This window comes from Camellia sinensis, chromosome 12 (genome assembly GCF_055761805.1).
Source record: "Camellia sinensis isolate YWXY chromosome 12, ASM5576180v1, whole genome shotgun sequence".
In the NCBI taxonomy this organism is placed as follows: Eukaryota; Viridiplantae; Streptophyta; class Magnoliopsida; order Ericales; family Theaceae; genus Camellia; species Camellia sinensis.
In genome coordinates this window covers 52,201,310-52,222,135 of record NC_138972.1, presented here as the reverse complement: position 1 = coordinate 52,222,135, position 20,826 = coordinate 52,201,310, and the positions used below count along the sequence as shown (strand labels likewise).

At 35.9% G+C, this 20,826-nt stretch overlaps 1 long non-coding RNA gene and 1 pseudogene across 1 annotated transcript; both read right to left on the bottom strand.

The window, feature by feature from the left end:
* Positions 1–3,146: 3,146 nt before the first annotated feature.
* On the bottom strand, positions 3,147–16,675 carry LOC114278744 (uncharacterized). The gene is made up of 3 exons (XR_003635053.2): positions 15,964–16,675; positions 12,362–13,721; positions 3,147–3,463 (listed from the first exon to the last, which is right to left on the bottom strand). It is a non-coding gene; the product is annotated as an uncharacterized LOC114278744 (long non-coding RNA).
* On the bottom strand, positions 5,268–11,138 carry LOC145804338 (uncharacterized; annotated as a pseudogene).
* Positions 16,676–20,826: the final 4,151 nt, after the last annotated feature.

The following is a 20,826-nucleotide window of genomic DNA, read 5'->3' as shown; positions in this document are numbered from 1 at the left end:
TTATGAAACAAGAGCTCAAAAGGACTAAGATTACCTAGCTTAGGACTAGGCATTTTGTTAATCAAATAGGTAGTAGTAGCAAAAGCTTCAAACCAAAACTTGAGAGGCATAGAAGACTAATCAAGAAGTGCTATAGCTGTCTCAATCAAGTGTTTATGTTTTCTTTCAGCCACCCCATTCTGAGATGGAGTATGAGGACAACTCATCTGATGAACAATATCTGAAGTGGTTTAAAAAATTTGAAATTGACCACTAGTATACTCTCCACCACCATTAGTTCGTAAACTTTTAAGAGAGATAGAGAATTGAAGCTCAGCATAGGGTTTAAACTCTAAAAACTTAGAGTAGACCTTACTCTTGAAAGACAAAGGATACAACCAGGTGGAATTGCTAAAATCATCAACAAAGATAACATAAAACTTATAAACTGAAGCAGATTGAGTAAAAAGACCCCATATATCTGAATGAATTAAAAAAGAGAAGCAATTGATTTATTAGCAGATAGTACAAATGGGAGCTTATGGCTCTCGGATACATAACATTGATGACAAAGTGAAATACAATCTTTGTGAGACAAAGAAACATTACATTGTGAAATCATTTTATTCATGCTAGTAGAAGAAGGATGCCCTAGTCGTCTGTGCCAAATTGTGGCAAAAGAACTAGTACCAAAAAAAGCTTTAGGGATGGTAGAAAAAGAGGAAGGAAATTGATAGAGACCATTGACATGATGACCTCTACAGAGAACCTTGTGAGTATGTTTGTCCTGAATAACAAAGGATTTATCATCAAAAGTTATTAAACAATCATTATTAGAAGTAAGTTGATGCATAGACAACAATTTAGAAGAAATTTGAGGAACATGATATACATTGTTAAGCTTAAATCGAAAAGATGGAGTAGCTAGTATACAAGTGCTTATGTTATGAATTGGAAGAGTATTGCCATCTCCAATCATAACCTGATATTGACCTTGATAAGGCTGATAGTACTGCAAATTGGTCAAATCAGGAGTAAGATGAGAAGTAGCAGCCGAATCCACATACCAAGGTGCAACAACAAATGTAGATAATTAAGGCATAGAATAGGTAGACATAAGAGAAGAAAGGAAGTATAAGCAAGGAAAACCTGTGGATTTGCAGAAGAAGAGCTCAAGGTATAAGATGGAAAAATAGGTTAAAATGAAGCATTCATACGATGTCTACATTCCAAAGCTGAATGATTGCTTTTACCACATATCTGACATATCAAACCATAACTCTGAGGTCTTCTTCCCATTCTACCTCGATTATTATAATATCTTCCACCTTTGGATTAGAAGCCTTGAGATCTTTCTCCTCTGTTATTGAAAGAATATCCTCAATTAGAAGAAGTGCTAGAAGAGTTTGGAGACAAAGTAGATCTGCCAGAAGAAGAATGTGAACCAGTAGCAGCAGAAAAAGCCACATTAAGCTCAATAGAAGATCCTTGTTTATGAATTTGTTCAACATGAATGGCTTCTGAACAAAGCAAGGCACACAAGCCATCTATGGAAATAGGCTCTGTTTTTGCTCTTATTGTTGTTTTAAAAGCATTGGACTCATCAGGTAGGCCATTGAGAACAAAAAGAATTAAATCTTCATCACAGACTGGTGAAGAGGCTAGGCAAGTTGTTCAACCAAATCTCTAATTTCTTAATGATAGACCTCCATAGACTTTGTTTTCTTTGAAACTGTGCTCAACTTGTTCTTGAGTTGATGTATATGAGATCGAGATAGAGAGGTGGATCTTTTCTCCAATGCAGACCACAAGTCTTTGCAACGTTTGATGTGAAGAACTGAAGCAAAGATTGAAGGTGTAAGAGTTGCAATAATACAATTGAAAAGACAAGAATCAATTAGTTTCCATTTCAGAAATTCTGGATTAGACACAAACTGATCATTCTCCTTAGAAATTGTTGGAGACAGGCATGATGTAGAACCATCAAAGAAATCCAAACAATTCTGTAGCTTCAAAGAAATTCTAAATCAGATTTTTCCAGATCGAGTAATTTGTAGCTTCAAGTTTCACTGTAGTCAGAGAGTTAAGATTTGAGACTAGCAATAGCACATTAGAAGATAAAGAAGACTTTTCAGATTAAGTCACCATTGTTGCTCGTTAGAGCTTATAAAGCTCTGATACCACGATGAACTTTAGAGAGAGATAGAGAGATAGAGAGAGAATTATGATGAACTTTAGAGAGAGAGAATTTCTACTGATATTATTCTTGAAAAAGAAAAATGAATCTCAATCAATTCCTTTACAAGTATTAAAATATATATATACTGAATGAAGTACCTAACAACCAAACTAAATATATCTACTCATGTAACTGAATTTGTTACAAAGAGACTTAATTGCATACAGCTGTCATACAAACTTGTGATGAACCCTCAACTCTAATAATCTTCTTGCAATTGCCTATTCTTGCAGCTTTTACAGCCTTAGCATCCTGAGATGACTTTGGCGTTGTAGACTTGGCTACAACTACTCTATCTGCAACTGTGAGTGTAGCTGCTCTGTATTTGCTTTCTTGACTTTTATCAATCAAGGCATTTGTCCTTGCAAATATAACAGGTGCAGCAGTATCCTTATCAAACCCCCTCAAGCTGAAAGGTGGTAGACCAACTAGAAGCTTGGATCGAAGAAAAAGAAACCGAGAAACTGGTAAAGACTTGGTGAAGACATCAGCCACTTGGTATGAAGAAACATGTTTGGCAGAAACTTTCTCTCGAACAAAGTGATAATCTATTTCAATATGCTTGGTTCTTGCATGGAAGACACGGTTAGAGGCCAAAGATAATGCATACAAGTTATCAGTCCATAAGACTGGAACAGAGGAAGAGGAAATGTGCAAGTCGAAAAGAAGCATCTGAAACCAAGCAATGTCTGCACTGGCCTAAGCCATGGACCTGTACTCAGCCTCAGTGGAGGACTGAGCCACAGTGAGTTGCTTCTTGGCTGTCCAAGAAACCAAATTTGAACCCAGAAAAAGGCAAAAACTAGAAGTAGACTTCCTATCACAAGGATCACCAACCTAGTCAGCATCTGAAAAAGCATGAATATCAAAAGTACTTGGAGAAAAGTTGTAATGCCCCCAAAATAATACAATAAATCCAACTCAAAGGTGGAAGAATAATAGAAATAAGGTGCATTCATTCATTAGAGTTCGTTTACAAAAGTTAACGCATGTAATATACATTCACAAATGTTCATCCTGAATCTATAGCATGTATTACAATGTTGAGAGGTTTGAAACTAAACATATAGTCATATGCCCTATCGGCTTACATCTTTCCAAGTCGTGGCTTGGTTACACAAATATGAGCCTAGCTCAATACAATTTAAGCCCGTGGCTATACAAAAGAATAAAACAAAATAAAGAAGCTCTGTTCCTCAAAAGTCCCTCCACGCTATTGCCTTGGTGGAGGCATGTCCCCAACACCTGAAAATGGTTCCCAAGTAGGGTGAGCCAAAGCCCAGTAGAAACATACTAACACAATATATGAGAATTAACAAAACATAAGTATGATGCACATGTTCATTGTCCTATGATGAAATCTTTATAGCTCTTTCCAAAGCCATGTTATGCCGAACTCGCATCTCAATTCATTCATTTTGGTTCAATAGATACATCCACTGTATTTAACTTATCAATAGAGTTTACACCTCACAAGTTTCTAACAGATAAAATCATCATACAAATACATTCACTTCTATTTGCTATTTTACGAAAATTTTGTCCGCGGGAATCGGCACCCATGTATATAAATGGTTTTCGGGACTTTCACCCTGGACACACAGGCCAACTTAGTTCAATGGAGTCCATCCCCTTTCTTCTCCTCAAAACATGGAGTACATCCCTTTTCTCCTCCCAAATATCATACATATACAATATGTATCATTCATGATCATATTCAATGATAATGGTTAAGGGATTAGTTTCAATTCGCTTAATCCACATGCAATGTCTACAACAATCATGACTATCCTCCACAGATAGCCCAAAACAAATATTTCTAAACAAATATACAATCTTTATAATAGATAAATCGTCAAATTTTCATAGGTGAGTGATTAAACAAATCCAACCACACCATTCATCTATACATTCTCCCAATTCACATTTTCCATACTAATTTCATTATTTATATAAAATAATTATTTAAGACATTTTAGGGCAAAGCTTCCTGTTTTCCAAATATTAACCCAAAGGCCAAAATCAACTATTTTAACACAAGATAACCTCGTATCCAAATCCCATAATCATTTATATAAAAGCCACATAGAAACCCCTCTTTTCAAGCTTGAACCCAAACCATAGGTTTGCTCTAAACGCCCCCAAATCTCATCATCTTCACACAATAACCTATAAACAAGTTAAAACCCATAGTAAGGTGTAGAGAGTCCCTACCTCAAGTGTAGAAGCCCAAAAGAGAAGTGGAGAAACTCCAAATATGTCCAAACTCGACTTTATTCAGATCAAATGGGAGTCCGCGGAATGCTCTATCTTTTTATCAAAGAGAGTAGGGTTGAGAGATCCCTAGATCTAGGTGTATTTGTGGAGAGAAGTCAGATTTTAGAGAGAGAGCAAGAGAGCTAGTCTAGGGTTTGTGAGTGAAAAGATATCAAAAAGTGATGAAAAGAAGTGTTGCTACGAACTGATATACGCGAGGCTCGCTCGAGCGCAAGAGTTGTCACTCGAGCGATCAGACATAATAAGTGTCCTCGCTTGAGCATAAGATGCGTCACTCGAGCACAAAATACATACTCCCAGAAGTTTTACAGACAAATACCATTGCTCGAGCGCAAGAAGCCTCGCTCGAGCGAAGAACACTACCCTTCCAGTATCTCTGTAGGCCTGCAAAAATACTGGGAGCTCACAAAGCTCGCTCGAGTGCAAGAAGCCTCGCTCGAGCGAAGAAGCAAATTTCTGAACAACAACAATTTGACCAACTAGTAACCAACCTGTTCCAAATCATTAAAATTCTATACTTTTCCATGTATTTGTTAAAAAAAAATTATCAAAATCCCACTATACTGTATTTTCCCCAAATATTTTTGTAAATGACGTGCTCGCCCCTTCATTTTGATTTGGCTAATAGGTCTGATTTGGTTCAATTTTAGACTTTGGTTTTTGAATTTTTTTTGAAAAATTAGAAATTAATTAGACAAAAATAAACACAATTTTTTTTAATTTGAATTTTCAAAACTTAATTTCATCTCAAAAGTAAAAATCAAACAATAATTATAACGGTTCTAGTTTAGACCCCACCCTTTTCATGTTTTTAGATCCGGAATTCCATATCTTTAATTGTTGTTTATAATCTCTTACTCTTATTTTTAGTTGGGTTTAGTTATTTGGGAGTTATTGTTTAGTTGAGTTTAGTTATTTGGGAGTTATTGTTGTGTTTGAAATAGGTTGGGAGTTAGTTTTTCGAAAGAGTTGTTGTCCAGTCCATTACTTCTTCACTCGAGCGGTGTTTTGGTCGCTTGAATGGTCTTTTACAGGTCTGAACTTCTAGAGGGGGTCATTGTGCACTCGAGCGGTGTCACTTATTGTATCTGACGCTGGAGTGGTGGGTAGGTCACTCGAGCGGTCTATGTGTATATCAGATCGAGAAAAGGAAAATTTCATCACTTTTTCACTCACTCTCCCTCTCTAAAACATTCCAAACCCTAATTCTTTACCTTCTCTCTTTAGTTCTTGCTTAAAACCTCAAATACACCCTCACCCATTGATTTCTCCACCATAACTCTTTGGATAAAAAGGTAGAGCTCGTCAAAAGCTTCATTCTAATCGGAGAGCATCTTGTTTTTTGTTCCGTCAAAGGCTTTCTTCCTCTTATACTGTTGCGGTAGAGATTTCTTCAACCTTTGGTATGATTCTTAGCTTAATTATTTGCTATTTGAAAAGGTTTAGTGATTTGAGAATTTTGAGTTAAACCTAAGGTTTGATTTTGAAATATAAAATAGGGGTTTTTCAAATAAATTCTTGAGAAAGGTTGTGGAAGTGTATAAAATGTTGGGTTGTGTCGAAATGTTGGAATTTCCTTACTTAAATGTGATTTTGAAAGTAAAGGAAGTTTTGTTAAAAAATCATTAATATTTGATTTATGAAAGAAAATGGAAAAGATGTTGGGTTTTGGAAAAATAAGAAGAATGTATCTGTTGATGATGAGAGGGGAATTGGATATGTAGTATCGCTCCCATTTTGAAAATGATGAGATTAAATCTGATGGATCATTTTACACACCAAAAATAAATACTAAACTGTACCAAATTCCTTAGAACAATAGTAAGTCTAGGTATCGATCCACAATGACATATGTGAAATTAAACTAATTTAATTGTTAAATTCCTAATTTAATTTTGATCAAAAAGATGATGATTCATAAATTAATAATAACTAAAATAAATTAAGATTTAAAAACCCACAAGTAGGTACAACCTTCAAGGTCAATGGCCAAAGATTGAAACATTTTGTGGATTATATTGAGAGAGGGTGGATGATTGAGGTTGTCCACTTGACGGACCCAATATATCTTCCATCGTAATTACTTTGAGTCTAGGAGACTTTAAATCCTTTAAAGGCGCAAGTCCTTTGGTGTCCGCCATGCCAGAACTACATTTGACGGTTTGGTCTAGCTACCTAACTGTGTTTGTAGTAAGTTCCTATGAGACCAACTAAGACAGTGAAAACTAGAGTTCGAATGGAAAAGCCTAGAATGCAAAGGTTTGGAATTTTTTAGACTAAAGTCTAGTTTAAATACCCAAAGGTGTAGAGATTGCTTCAAAACTACCTCAGCTTGAACTCCGTATGGTAGCCCCATAGGTCGAGTTAGCTTTAGGCGCCTCGATTCTGGATACTGAATCAACCTAACCACCCTATGCGGAAATACTTCGATAACCTCATATGGTCCTCCCATCGAGACCAAAGTTTACCCAGAAACAACCGCAATTTGGCATTGAACAACCACACTTTTTGGTGAGGCTCGAAGGACTTACGAGATATATGTTTATCATGAAATGCCTTAGTCGTAGCCATGTAAATTTTGGAGCTCTCATATGCATCATTGTAAAGCTCCTCTAACTCCGGCTTTTACCTTATCAAAATTGAACTTTTTAATAGCCCACAAAGCTCGGTGCTCTAACTCAACGGGGAGGTGGCACGCTTTCCCAAATATAATCCTATATGGAGACATCCCAATGGGTGTCTTATATGCAGTGCGATAGGCCCAAAGTGCATCACCAACCTAGTGGACCAGTCTTCCCTATCGGGCCTCACAGTTTTCTCGAGGATGTGTTTGACATCCCTATTAGAAACCTCTACTTGACCACTACTCTGGGGGTGATAAGGAGTGCCAACTTTGTGAGTGATCATGTATTTGCGCACCAATGCCTCAGAGAATCGGTTGCAAAAATGTTTGTCACCGTCACTAATTATGGCACGTGGGAACCCAAAATGATAGAAACTGGTTTTATGGAGGAATTTAACCACAACTTTGTGGTCATTCGTTCTGGTGACCACTGCTTCAACCCACTTGGATACATAGTCCATGACTACCAAAATGTATTCAAATCCAAAAGATGGTGGAAAGGGACCCATAAAGTCGATGCCCCAAACATTAAAAATCTAAACAATCAAAATAGGGGTCATCGACATCATATATCGTTGTGACATAGAGCCCATTCATTGACAATGCACACAAGCTCTACAAAAGTTATGGGCATCTTTAAAGATAGAGGGCTAATAGAACCCACATTGTAAAACCTTGGCGGCCATTTTCTGCCCACTGAAATGGCTGCCACATGCATGAAAGTAACAAAAGGTGAGAATGCTATGGGTTTCACTCTCAGGCACGCAACGCCGAATCACTTGATCTGGACAATACTTGAACAATTTTGGGTCTTCCCAGAAATAGTTCTTCACTTGTGAGAAAAATTGGTCTTTATCTTGCTTAGACCAAGTTTTAAGAATTTGCCCAACTGATAAGTAATTCATTATGTGAGCAAACTACGCCACGGGGAGGGGGGGTTCACTTGTGACACCGCAAAAAGTTGCTCGTCCGAAAACAAGTCGTGCAAGGCTAAGGGATCACTAGTGTGCTAAAAAAGGATTCAAGATAGATGATCCGCAACGACATTCTCAGATCCCTTCTTGTCTCTAATTTCTAGGTCAAACTCCTGAAGGAGTAGAATCCACCTAATCAATGTAGGTTTGGTCTCCTTTTTAGACAATAGGTACCACAAAGTGGCATGATCAGTGAACACAATACCCTTAGACCCTAGAAGGTAGGACCAGAACTTTTCAAGTGCAAAGACAACAGCTAGCAACTTTTTCTCAGTGGTAGTGTAATTTAATTGAGCATTAGAAAGAGTACGACTAGCATAGTCTATAACATGGAGCACTTTATTCACCCTTTGGCCTATAACGACGCCGAGGGCATGATTAGATGCATCACACATAATCTTGAAAGGAAGGGACCAATCAAGAGATTGCATGATGGGGGCCGTAGAAAGTGCAACTTGGAGTGTTTCGAATGCCACCAAGCATGCTTTGTCAAAGACAAACAGAGCATCCTTAGCCAATAGAGTGCATAAGGGGTGTGAGATCTTACTAAAGTCTTTGATAAATCGACGGTAAAAACCTGCGTGCCATAACAATGAGCACACTTGGCGCACAAAAGTAGGTGGGGGCAGGCCAGAGATCAAGTCGACCTTGGCCTTATCGACCTCTATACCACAAGGAATATGTCCTAACACAATACCCTCTTGAACCATAAAATGGCTCTTTTCCCAACTCAAAACAAGGTTTGTCTCCACACAATGAGTAAGGACTTTACTTAAGTTTTGGAGACATTCCTCAAAAGACGACCCAAACACGGAGAAGTCATCCATGAAGACCTCTAAGAATTTCTCCACTATGTCAAAGAAGATAGCCATCACGCATTGTTAAAAGGTCGCCGGTACATTGCAAAGCCTAAAAGGCATTCGGCGATAAGCGAAAGTGCTAAAAGGACATGTGAAGGTGGTCTTTTCCTGGTCATCAGAATACATAGGAACTTAATTGTAGCTAGAATAGCCATCAAGGAAACAATAGTAACTCAGCCCTACTAATCCCTCTAGGATTTGATCAATAAAAGATAAAGGAAAGTGATCCTTCCTAGTCATGGAATTGAGCCTATGATAATCAATGCACACTCGCCACCTGGTGGTGGTTCGTGTGGGGACTAACTCTCCTTGCTCATTATCAACAACAGTGGTGATCGATTTCTTGGGCACCACTTGTGTGGGGCTCACCCACTTACCATCGGAGATGGGGTATATAATACCTGTATCCAATAACTTTAAAACCTCTTTTTTTACTACCTCTTTCATGTTAGGATTGAGCCTCCGTTGCATTTCATGAGAAGGTTTGGCATCCTCCTCTAAATGTATATGATTCATGCACATGGAGTGATCTATCCCTCTTAAATCAGCCACCGACCACCCTATAGCACTCTGATGTGCCATGAGAACATTCATTAATTGACTCTTCTGCCCTGCAGTTAAGTCAGATGCAATGATGACTGGTAAAGTATCCTGAGACCCTAAAAAGGCATACTTGAGTGTGGCCGGGAGTAGCTTCAACTCAAGTATAGGTGGTGTGACTAAGGATGATATGGCAGGCTCTCTAGAAAGAGGAGGAAGGGACTCAAACTATGCTTTCCATAGAGGAAAATCCGGTGTAGAAGAAGAATCAAGTAAAGCATTCACTTCCTCAATTGACCTGTCAATATCAAAATCGTCAAACCTAAAATGAGCTAAACAAGCCTCTAAAAGGTCCTCTATGAGAATGGAGGGTAAAACCTCCTCTACTATCGAGCCCACAATATCAACAAATAAGCACTTCTCTCTTTCATGGGGTTATTGGGATGCTTGGAAAACATTGAGTTTCACTTGCGTATTCCCAAATGAAACATCCATAACTCCGGTACGACAATTAATACATGCATTAGTCGTAGCCAAGAAAGGTCGACCTAAGATCATCAGGATTTGTTTCCTACAGCTGGCTACCAGTTCCATATTTATAACCACAAAATCAACAGGAAAATAAAACCTATCGACCTTTACTAGCACATCCTGAATCATGCCACGTGGCACTTTGAGGGACCAGTCAGCCAACTGGAGTGTGACAATAGTGGGCTTTAACTCGCCAAGCCTGAATTCCTCATATATAGAGTACGACAACAAATTGACACTACCCCCTAAATCTAACAAGCCCCCATCAATGAAATGATCCTCTATAATGCATGCAATGGTTTGGGCACCGGGGTCTTCAAGCTTGGGGATGTGTGTCACTCAATAAAATGGAGCTTACTTGCTTCGTGCGTATGACCTTTTGGGACACGTGTGTCCTAGATTTATGCTTTTGCGTACATAGGTCCTTTAAAAATTTTGCATAGGAAGGTACTTGTTTAATCGCCTCTAACAAGGGGAGGTTGATTTTAACCTGTTTAAAGACCTTCATGATCGCTTCCATGGATGCCGCCTTCTTATTAAAAGGGGACTGTGTATCAAGGCATTGGGAAAACGGTGCCTTAGACTCATTTGAAGTACTAGGGACTAAGTCATCCCCTTTATGTATTTCTCCCTCACTTGCTTTAATTGGGTTTACTACCGTGGTCACCCTTCTTAGCCTTATTTGCATCAGACATAACTGGCTGAGGCTCTAACTCCCTTCCACTTCTCAAAGTAATCACCTCTTACACCTGGTCATGGTGCTTTCCATTCCCACTCGACCCCTCTGCCTCATATTGACCCTTAGGGTTGGTCACAGTTTGACTCGATAATTTTCCCTCCTCTCTCTTGTTCATGTTATTAGCTATTTGCCCTAATTGGGCTTCTAGCTTGGCAATGGATTGAGTGTGGTAGTGAACTACTGGTGCTAACCCCTTAAGCTCTGAAAGAACTTCTAACACCTGAGTCTCAAAAGCTGAGTTGCCATGAGGAATAGGTAAGGGTTGTGGTTGCTGGTAAGGTCGTAGTGGGCGATAAGAAGATTGGTTGGAAAAATTATTAAACTTCTGCCTTGGTGGTGGAGGGTTGTAAGAAGTGCCTTGTGAAGAAGTCTCCATGAAAAATTAGAGTGGTTCCTCCATCCCGGGTTATATGTGTTAGAATATGGGTCGTTACCCAGTTTGGAGAAACCTTGAGCCGCATTCATATACTCTTGGACTAACTCCAAAAATTGTGATGCCGAAGGGCACTCACTCAAGTCGTGAGTAGGGCTCGCACAAATAACACATGCCTCGTGAAATTGAGTCTAAACTTGTAGTGTAGGGGCATGTCCTGAAACTAATAATTGGTCCATTTTACGAGACAATGCCTCTACTTATGGGGCTTACACTACATTATGCCTTACCTCACAAATGCCCCCTTTTTTTGGGGCTCCAACTAGAGGTTACTGTATTTGTTGGGCTGTGAAGGCATGGTGAAGGGAATTATCACTTAGGTTCTCAAATAATTGCCATGCATCGGCATCATTTTTTGACATGAATGTCCCACCACAAGAAGAATACACCATTTGGCAATGAGGCTCAGTTAAGCCATAGTAAAAGGTTTGAACAAGTTGCCAATCAGGCACTTGGTGGTGGGGACACTGTTGGAGAAGGTCACAAAGTCTTTCCCATGTTTCATGAAATTCTTCGCCATCAATTTGAGCAAAATTGGTGATGGCTCGCCAGAGTTGGTTGGTCTTACCAATGGGAAAGTACTTCTCCAAAAACTTCTGTTGTAATTGGTCCCATGTTGTCATAGAATTAACAGGTAAGGAGTTTAACCAGTGTTTGGCTTTATCCTTCAGTGAAAACGGAAACAATCGCAACATTAAGGCCTCATTGGTGAAATTCTAGATCTTTACTGTACATAAAATTTTCAGAAATTCATGCAGATGTTTGTAAGGATCATCATGAGCTAGTCCATGGAATGATGGGAGCATTTGGATGGTGCTAGACTTAATCTCACAATGAGCAGCGGTGGTATCGAGTAATTGAATGCATGATGTTGATGTATATGCAGTGGGTGTGAAGTAATCTCTAAGGGTTTGATTGGGCCAATTCGGGAAATTCGGGTCACCATCTCTAATGGCTCCGAGTATGGATATGGATAATCAAGCCTAAGAACACGGGAAGAGACTCTAAGGTTCCTGGGAGTCCTTTCTAGTTCAATGTCCACACTCTACAATTCAGGGCGCAAGAACAGTGCCCATACATACATCACTCACACACACAAACACACTAAGTTCTGACTCTTGTGCACTAAGTTATAAAAGCCAAATACCAAAGGAGAAAATACTCACAATGATTTAATGAAAACGCTTTACTCATTTGCGAGTGCTTGATGTGTAGACCGTTGTTTCCAATCTCCACTTGAACTCTCTATTTTTAACACTTGGTTCTTTGCTTGCGAGTATTTGCTTCTTCTTTTTTTTTTCTTTTTTTTTTCTAAAGTACTTTAGTGTTGCGGTTGTTTTTAAAGCTTGATTGTGCTCTGTTTGCACTTCGGTGATAGCTCCACTTTCAAAAACCTTGCACACTTAGCAACACGAAAACATAATATCCTAACTAAAAATTAAAATTAGAATATAACTTTAAATTAATTAATTTTGCTAGAAGTCTCCGACAACGGCACCAAAATTTGATGGGTTGTTTTACACATCAAAAATAAACACTAAACTGTACCAAATTCCTTAGAACAATGGTAAGTCCAGGTGTTGTTCCACAGGGATAAATGTGAAATTAAATTAATTTAATTGTTAAATTCCTAATTTAATTTTGATCAAAAAGATGATGATTCATAAACTAATAATAACTAAAATAAACTAAGAATTTAACCTAGCAATTAAAAATAAAATTGAGTTTACTGATTTTTGGGAAAAAAAACCCAAGGTAATGAAGTCACCATTAGTTACATAAATAAGGTCTCAATTTGAAAATCGATTATGTCCTGTTCGAACCAAATAATACTCCGCAACTACAAGTTCGATGCATTGATCAAGAGAATTATCATGTTCAACGTATAGGCACGAACCATCTTAAGTAGCATGAGTCGTTCACTCTAAACTAGGGTAGTAAAACAACTCGTCCCTTATAGTACAGCTCGTCTCATACCTTGAATATGAAAACGAAGAAAACCATTGCATGGAAAGCATTCAATAATAACAGAAACAAGAATACTTGAAGAAATAATGAAAAATATATTTAAAAACTTCTTGAATAACATACAACTTGTTCAAACCATTACATAATCAAAAATCAAAAAGAAAACCCTACTTACTTGGCTAAGGTTTCATCAAAACCCTAGGAATAGAAGAACTAGCCACTCATGGAGGAGTGGAAAGAGGTAGAGGAAGAGGAAACCACCATGAGAGATATTCTTGAAGCTTGAAACCCTTCTATTCAAACCCTAGCCCCTTCTATCCTTTGGAAAATTTCAGAACCCTAGAGCAACCTATTTTTCTTCTTTTTATTCTCAGCAGAACGAGCTCAAAATTTTGGGCACGTGTCCCTAGGTAGGCCGCTCGAGCGCCCACAATTTTTGCTCGAGCAGTGGTAGGCCGCACGTGCGGTGAGTGGGCAGGTCGAGAATTTTTTAGTACTTGCTAGGAGAATCTGCTTTTGTGCCACTTGTCACCTGAATTTGCATGTTGCCTGCCAAATCTGTACAAGTGGACAAAACACATCATCTTTGCCAAATAAACAAAATTCAAAGACTATAAATGTAACTTAAGCGACCTCAATGTGGTATCTTGCGGCCTATATCAATATCTATGGTTGAAAAATTATCTGTTGAGTAGAAATATCTGTTTTAGGTTATTGGTAGATGATAGCTTTGATTATTGTAGAAATTACATGAGAATTAGGTGAATTGAAACTAATTACTCATACATCTTGCATTGAGTATAGTTTTATTCTTAAACATTGAAAATGCATTGTTTTGAGAAAAAATGTGTATATCTTGGTAAATCTGATTAGAATGTGTAGTTATGGTTATTATGTTGCTTTGTGTGTCCTTGGTGAAAGTCTAGAAACTCGCGCGATTAGGTGCCGATCCTTCCAGTTAGTGCTGGTAAAATGGTTTTGGTAGTGCTTGTATAGCCTACTGGCAGACACGTACCTAGAGATTCTCAATGTTTTGTATCCACTGCCCTATTTTCTAATATAAAAGGATATTTTTCATGAATTGATATATAATCCTTGCATTGCATTGTTTTGACATAAAAGTGTAAAACGTTTGATAAATGGCATGCATATGCATTCACCTTATGACTTCGTTAAGTTTTATACATTGTGTTAAAAGTATCTCTATTGGGCTTTAGCTTACCCTATGTGCAAAACAATTTTCAAGTGCTAATGATATACCTTTACCAAAGACATAGCTTGAGAGGACTTGGAGCCAAAAACTTCTTTTGTTTCTTGTGTAATTATTTTTGTACAAGCCATAGGATTTAATTGGATTGACTTGAACTCATTTTGTTGTACTCAAGCATTGACTTGGAATTCTCCTTTTATTTCAAATTATGTGCACATGTCATATGCTACAGATTTAGGATTTATGATTTATGAATATATACACACATAAGTCATCTTTGTATGATCAAGGAGTATCAATGAAATGTTAAATATAATGCTAGTGATTCATTTTACGGAATATTATGATGTAGGTTGTTGTTATTATTTGGGGCATTACAATAATGATTTAAAAAAAATCTTTTAAAGAATAAATTCTAAAAAGTTTGAAAGTGTGTGGAGGGAAAAAAAATTATTTGGTGCTCTTGAGGCACTACATGGCTGTGTTCCTTACCAATCACAATACACCATGCCCTCTATTGTTCCCAATCACCTAATACAAAATTATGAGCCATCCTCCTCCACCAATCACAACATTTCTAGGGCACTACGTAATTGTGTTCCATAACTACCAAATAATGTCAATTTACTTGTCATGACAATCCATATTTGTCAATGTACTTGCCATGTCAATCTATTTTTTCAATGGAAAATATTTTTCATATCTATTGATTTAGGAGAACTTTTTTTTTTTAGTATATGACTGATAAATTTTTTTTAGTAAATTATAAATATATCTCCTGAAATTTACTTAAAATACAATTTGTCCTCAATGGTTCTGAAAATTACCTCCCTATCTCTGAAGTTTTTAATTTTTATAACAAATGGTCAATTTTATTACTAAATCATTAAGTCAATTAATAATTTTAATCATATCAAAAATTTATTTCAATTAATAATTTAGAAAATTTTATCATTGTATAGGAGAGCAGTTTGGATTTTTATTTTTTCCGTTAATTTTGTTAAATAAAAATTTTTGACAAGGGAGGTATTTGCAATTTTTCAAACTTTAAGGAAAATCGGTATTTTCAGCAAACCTTAAAGAATATATTTGTAATTTGTCAAATTTTTTTTTTATTGTATGCTTTGTAATTTTTCTCATTTATAAAAAAATCAATGTACTAAAATGACAAGTTAGAGCATCTCCAATGGTTTGCCATTGGAGCTGTCAAAATTATAATATAGCAGCTTTGGGTGAAAAGGGGCTCTCCAATGGTTCCATATAGCAACTATCAAATTTGGCAAATGCCAAAACATGTGCCAAATTTGGCACAAGCTTTAGCAGTTGCCAAATGTGCCAACTCACCCAAAATCAACCTTTTTCTTCCTTCTCTCCTTCATCCTTCCCAAAAAACAGAGTTATTTTTTGCAAAACCAAATTCAGCAAATTTTTTCTTAAAGAAATTATTTAAAACATAATTTTTTTTAAAAATAAATTGTTTCAACAACTAAACCCTTCAAAAAAAAAGAAATCATAGACAACAATAACAATAATAATCAAACAATTTCAATGCAAACAAGCAACTTCAAATGAATTTTAAACAATAAATACCAGGAATTTCTGGTGGTTGATGGATTTGAGATGTGGGTTTTGATTTCTGGCGACAGCTCTGCTTCGAATTCTGCGATCTGCAAAGAGGGCTCGAATAAGCTCCTGATCTGTGATCTTTGTGATCTGCGGTCTTGGTTCTCATCTTTGTTTTCATCTTCTTTGTGATATACGAAGAAGGGTTTGTGACACACACACACACAAACACACACAGAGATAATGATCTGCGATCTTCGGTTTCTTCTGTATCATCCATCTGCTGCTAGTGATGGTGGATCTGGGGAGGAGACGAGGGAGAAGGATGAAGAGAGAGAGAGAGAGAGAGAGAGAGAGAGAGAGAGGGTTTTGATAAAAAAAGATGGAGATTGAGAGATAGGAAAGAAATGAGAGAGATAAGGGGTTGTGATGGAGAAGAAGGTTGGAGATCGGAGAAGGATCGGAAGGGTTTGAGGGTTGGAGATTGGAAGGGTTTGGTGGTTGTTGTGGTTGAAGGTGGTAGTTATGGTGATGAGCAACGATAGATGAGACACAGAGGAAGAGAGTGAGTGAGGAAAGCTTTAATCGGTGAGGGTGAGGGCAAAGGAGAGAGATGCAGACTGGTTGTGGAGAGGCATTAGAGATGGGTAGAGAGACAGAGCAAAGTAGGGGATGGTGATTCTAGAATGAATGAGAGATAGAGTGACAGAGAGATGAGAGATATAGAGAGATAAGGATCAATTTTGACCGTTGGATTGTCTAATCCAACGGTGCTCTTTTGTCATTGAATATACAAAAAATGAGCAACGACTCTTTTTTTTCCTCCAATTGAGAAATGCTTGAAACAACTGATTTTTAACGATTATAATTAAATGGATAAAAAAAAGGGTCATATTTTTACTCCCTATAAAACTAAACAACCAATCTCCATTTGAATACACATTGTCTTCAATCTACATATATATATATATATATATTTGGTATGTTTTTTCACACAATCAGTATGGAAGGTTCATCACAAACAAAGAGAGGAAAATCATTTACTACTCAAGAAGATGTGGCAATTTGTAGAGTTTGGTGTCACAGTACTGAAGACCCAATTATTGGGAATTTGCAATCTCATACTCATTTTTGGGGAAGAATTTTTTAAAATTATTACTCGCTGCAGAATGATCACTCAAGAACACAAGTGTTTATCTCATCTAGATGGTGTGTAATCATGAAATGTTGCAACAAATTTCGTGGGTGTTTGGCGCAAGTTGAAAATCTATACCCAAGTGAGATGTCTCAAGTTGATATAGTAAGATTTCATTTTCATTTATTATGTTAGTTTTTTTTTTTATTATTTTGTCTCATATAAAAATTAATTAATTAATTAAATATTTTATTGATGCAGATGCTTCAAGCAAAATTTTTATACCATCAAGATGAAAACAAACATTTTACTTTTGAACATTGCTGGTCAATCTTGCAAAACAATATCAGGTGGCGAGATATAGCTCCTATGAACACAATGAAGTCAATGACACGTACACTGTTTCCCCCTAATTCAGCTCTCGAATCCCCTATGAATAATTTCTCTTGAAGACGATAACAATCCAAGTGTTGGTAACAAACCAACTGTTGGTAATAATCCAATCGGTGAGGGTAGTGTCTCTGCAAGGCCATGGGTAGGAAATTTGCAAAAGAATTGCTTCAGAAAAGTGGAGTTGTTCAAGCTGAAACCCACAAATATAATAATTTGTTGGAGACATTAACTAACACCTTGTTGAAAAGAAAATGAAAAAAGTTGAAAGAGAAGAAAAAATGATTCAAGCATTACAGGAGATGAAAGAACTGGAGATTAAAAGGAAGAACATTTGTTGGAGATGAGAGAACTTGAGATAAAAAACGAAGAACGTTTGATAATGTTAGGTCCCTAAGTCTTGTCAATTCCACGAACAAACTTGTGTAATCGAGTTGTAATTTCTGTGCTGTTTTGTGTTGCTCGCTCGAGCGAAGAAGGACTCGCTCGAGCGAAGGACTGCGTCTGGCTGCAAACCTGAAAGAGGACATTGTGCGCTCGAGCGAAGCATTGGAGGCTCGAGCGAAGAACTGCATCTGCGTACAAACCTGAAAGAGTTTATTCCTCGCTCGAGCGAAGACTTTATGGCTCGAGCGAAGGTACTTATGGAAGTCACGCGAGATAAGCTTCTCGCTCGAGCGAGCTTCAGAATCCGGAATTCTATAAGTAGTTGGTTTCTCCAAACTTTAGGATTACTTTTTTAGATCTACTTTGAGTTTTTCTGAGGTTTTCTTGTGGAGAGTTTTTTGTGAGTTTTCCTTGATGTCTTGAGAAGAGTTCTTCACTCATGATCTAAAATACATACATCAAGGAGTTGGTTTCTTTAAATTCAAGAGAGAGTTCTCTTCGGTGGATTCCGAAGATTCAAGCGTATAGTTTCAAAAGGCGTTTGATCTTATACATGGTCGTTCATTCGACAAGTGAGGTTGTGGAATCAACTTCAGGATTGATCAGTTCCGAGACGAAGTCGTGGAAAAAGAGTTACAGAAGATTCGAAGACAGATTGACTGAGTTGGGTAATTTGTATGATATCTTTGTAATCTTTTTACTTCAGTAGTGGATTGGTTAGTGGCGTTTCGCCCGTGGTTTTTTAATCACAGTTGGAGGTGTCCAATTGTGGTTTTTTCCACGTAAAAATCGTTTGTGTCGATTTATTAATTATTCTGAAAAACAAACAATCTAAATCACTTTCGTAAGTGCTTGTTGATTTAGATTGTGTGTTTTGGATTTTTGGGATTTGAAATATTTTTAATCTTGATCTAATCACGAATCACTTAGGATTTTCAGATAATGACTGTGGACATTTCTTATTTGGACCCTCAGACGAAAGCGTATTACATAATGCAGAAAAATGAGATTTTCGCTAAGTGGTCCGCACATGCTAGCAACCCAAATTACTATTTTCTCCTGCATCCTAATGAATAATTACAGGAGAATGTATTTTTTAATTTTGCTATGTCAATTATTTTTCAATGTAATTTTGAGGATTTTTAATTTAGTTAATAATTTTTTTTATATATTTTTTTAGTGGTATGTTTTTTGGTGGGGTGAATTATATTTAAATTTTTTTTTGAAAATTTTTCATTTTTCTTGTTTGTCTAGTCGGGTATAATATAAATATATAATTTTTTTTTTTAACAAACAGTTGAAAAAAGGTCACAAAAGATAAAAAAAATAAACAAAAAAAAAAATCACAAAAAAATCTATATTTAAACAACACCTACAAAGTTGGAGGGAAAGTTGATTGAAATTTGTCAAAATAACATGTAACCATTGGAGCACTATTCCTATAATTTGGTAAAATAGTATTATTTATTATCAAATTATAACAATATTATTTTAACAAATATCATTGGAGATGCTCTTAAAAATGAGTTTCTTGAAAATTGGCTAACGATATGTGATTTTGAGGAAAAAAATATTTTACTTATTGTTCACGCAAACCAAAAAAAAAAAAATATGTAAAATATTTTTGAAGAAGCGTTTTATGTGAATAAACGAAGCAAAAAAAAAATGTTTAATTTTTGTTAAACGTTTTCCTGGCCGAAATCATAGAGTGATCATGTAATCTTCTCATTTTTTTTTTTCTTTTCTCTCTTCCGATCATTTTAGAGAGATTAAAATGTGAATTATGAGAGAAAATTTCTTTCCATTTTTTTTCTCTATTTATTCCCACTTATCTCTTGTTTTGTAATCAAAACAAGTAAGATTACAAAAAGTCACTACGTTTGGTTTGAAATTTTCAAAAATAGTTTTTAAAATTTTTAAATTTTGTATTTTAATGATTTTTTAAAAGTATTTTAATTAATTAATTAATTTTTTTTAAAACTTTTTAGATTCACTTGATCTTGATATATTTAAAAAGTAAAAAATTTGTACAAAATATTTAAAAAATTCATTGAATACAACAAAATACGAAATGTGTTGAATTTTTATTTTTATTTTTATGTTTAGTGGTTTTTTTAACAAAAAATTCACAAATATATATATTTTTAAATGTATCTAGATTAGTTACATTTAATAAATAAAAATTTATATAAAATATTAAAAAATTCACTAAAAATAAAAAATAAACATAATAAAAAATTCAATTTTACGAAAAACAGAGATACTAAATGGAAAATTCTCCCATGTAATGCAAATCATATAAAATTCTAATATAAAATTAGGCAAATTTTTGCAAACTTAAACAATTGATTTCATAAAAATATATAAATTGAATATATATTTGTATAAATTCACAAAATCACAAACTTACACCAATTTGTCTTTTAACTTACATGTCTTTATATTACTAGTTAGGACAAATTACAAATTTTTCCTTGAAGGTTATATTTATATAACAAATTAGGAGGTATTTGTTATACAAATAGAAATCTCAAGAATAATTTGATATGAAAATATAAATTTAAGAAATAAGATGTAATTTTTTGAATTGAGAAAAATTTGTATTTTAGTCGAACTTTGAAGGGCTGTTGGTAATTTGCCCTACTACTTACATAAATTCGTCTACGGAATTTTGGCCAAGTTTGGCATATTGTAAAAATGTTAAAAAGTCAAAAAGATACTCAAAAAGTTAAAAAGTTAACACTATTCACCAAAAGTCAACAATTACGGCTGCATAACTCCCAATCCTAATTTTTCCCTACAAATCAATTTTTACAATTTTTTATTACACATTTTTCCATAAAAAGTTAAAAATTTAACCTAAACATCCATATTTTCTTCCTTAATTTTTTAATCTAAAAAGACAAAAAGTACACTTATTTAAGACACACCAAACAACCCTTTGTATTAAAATTACATACGTGTGCATTCTCTAGAGT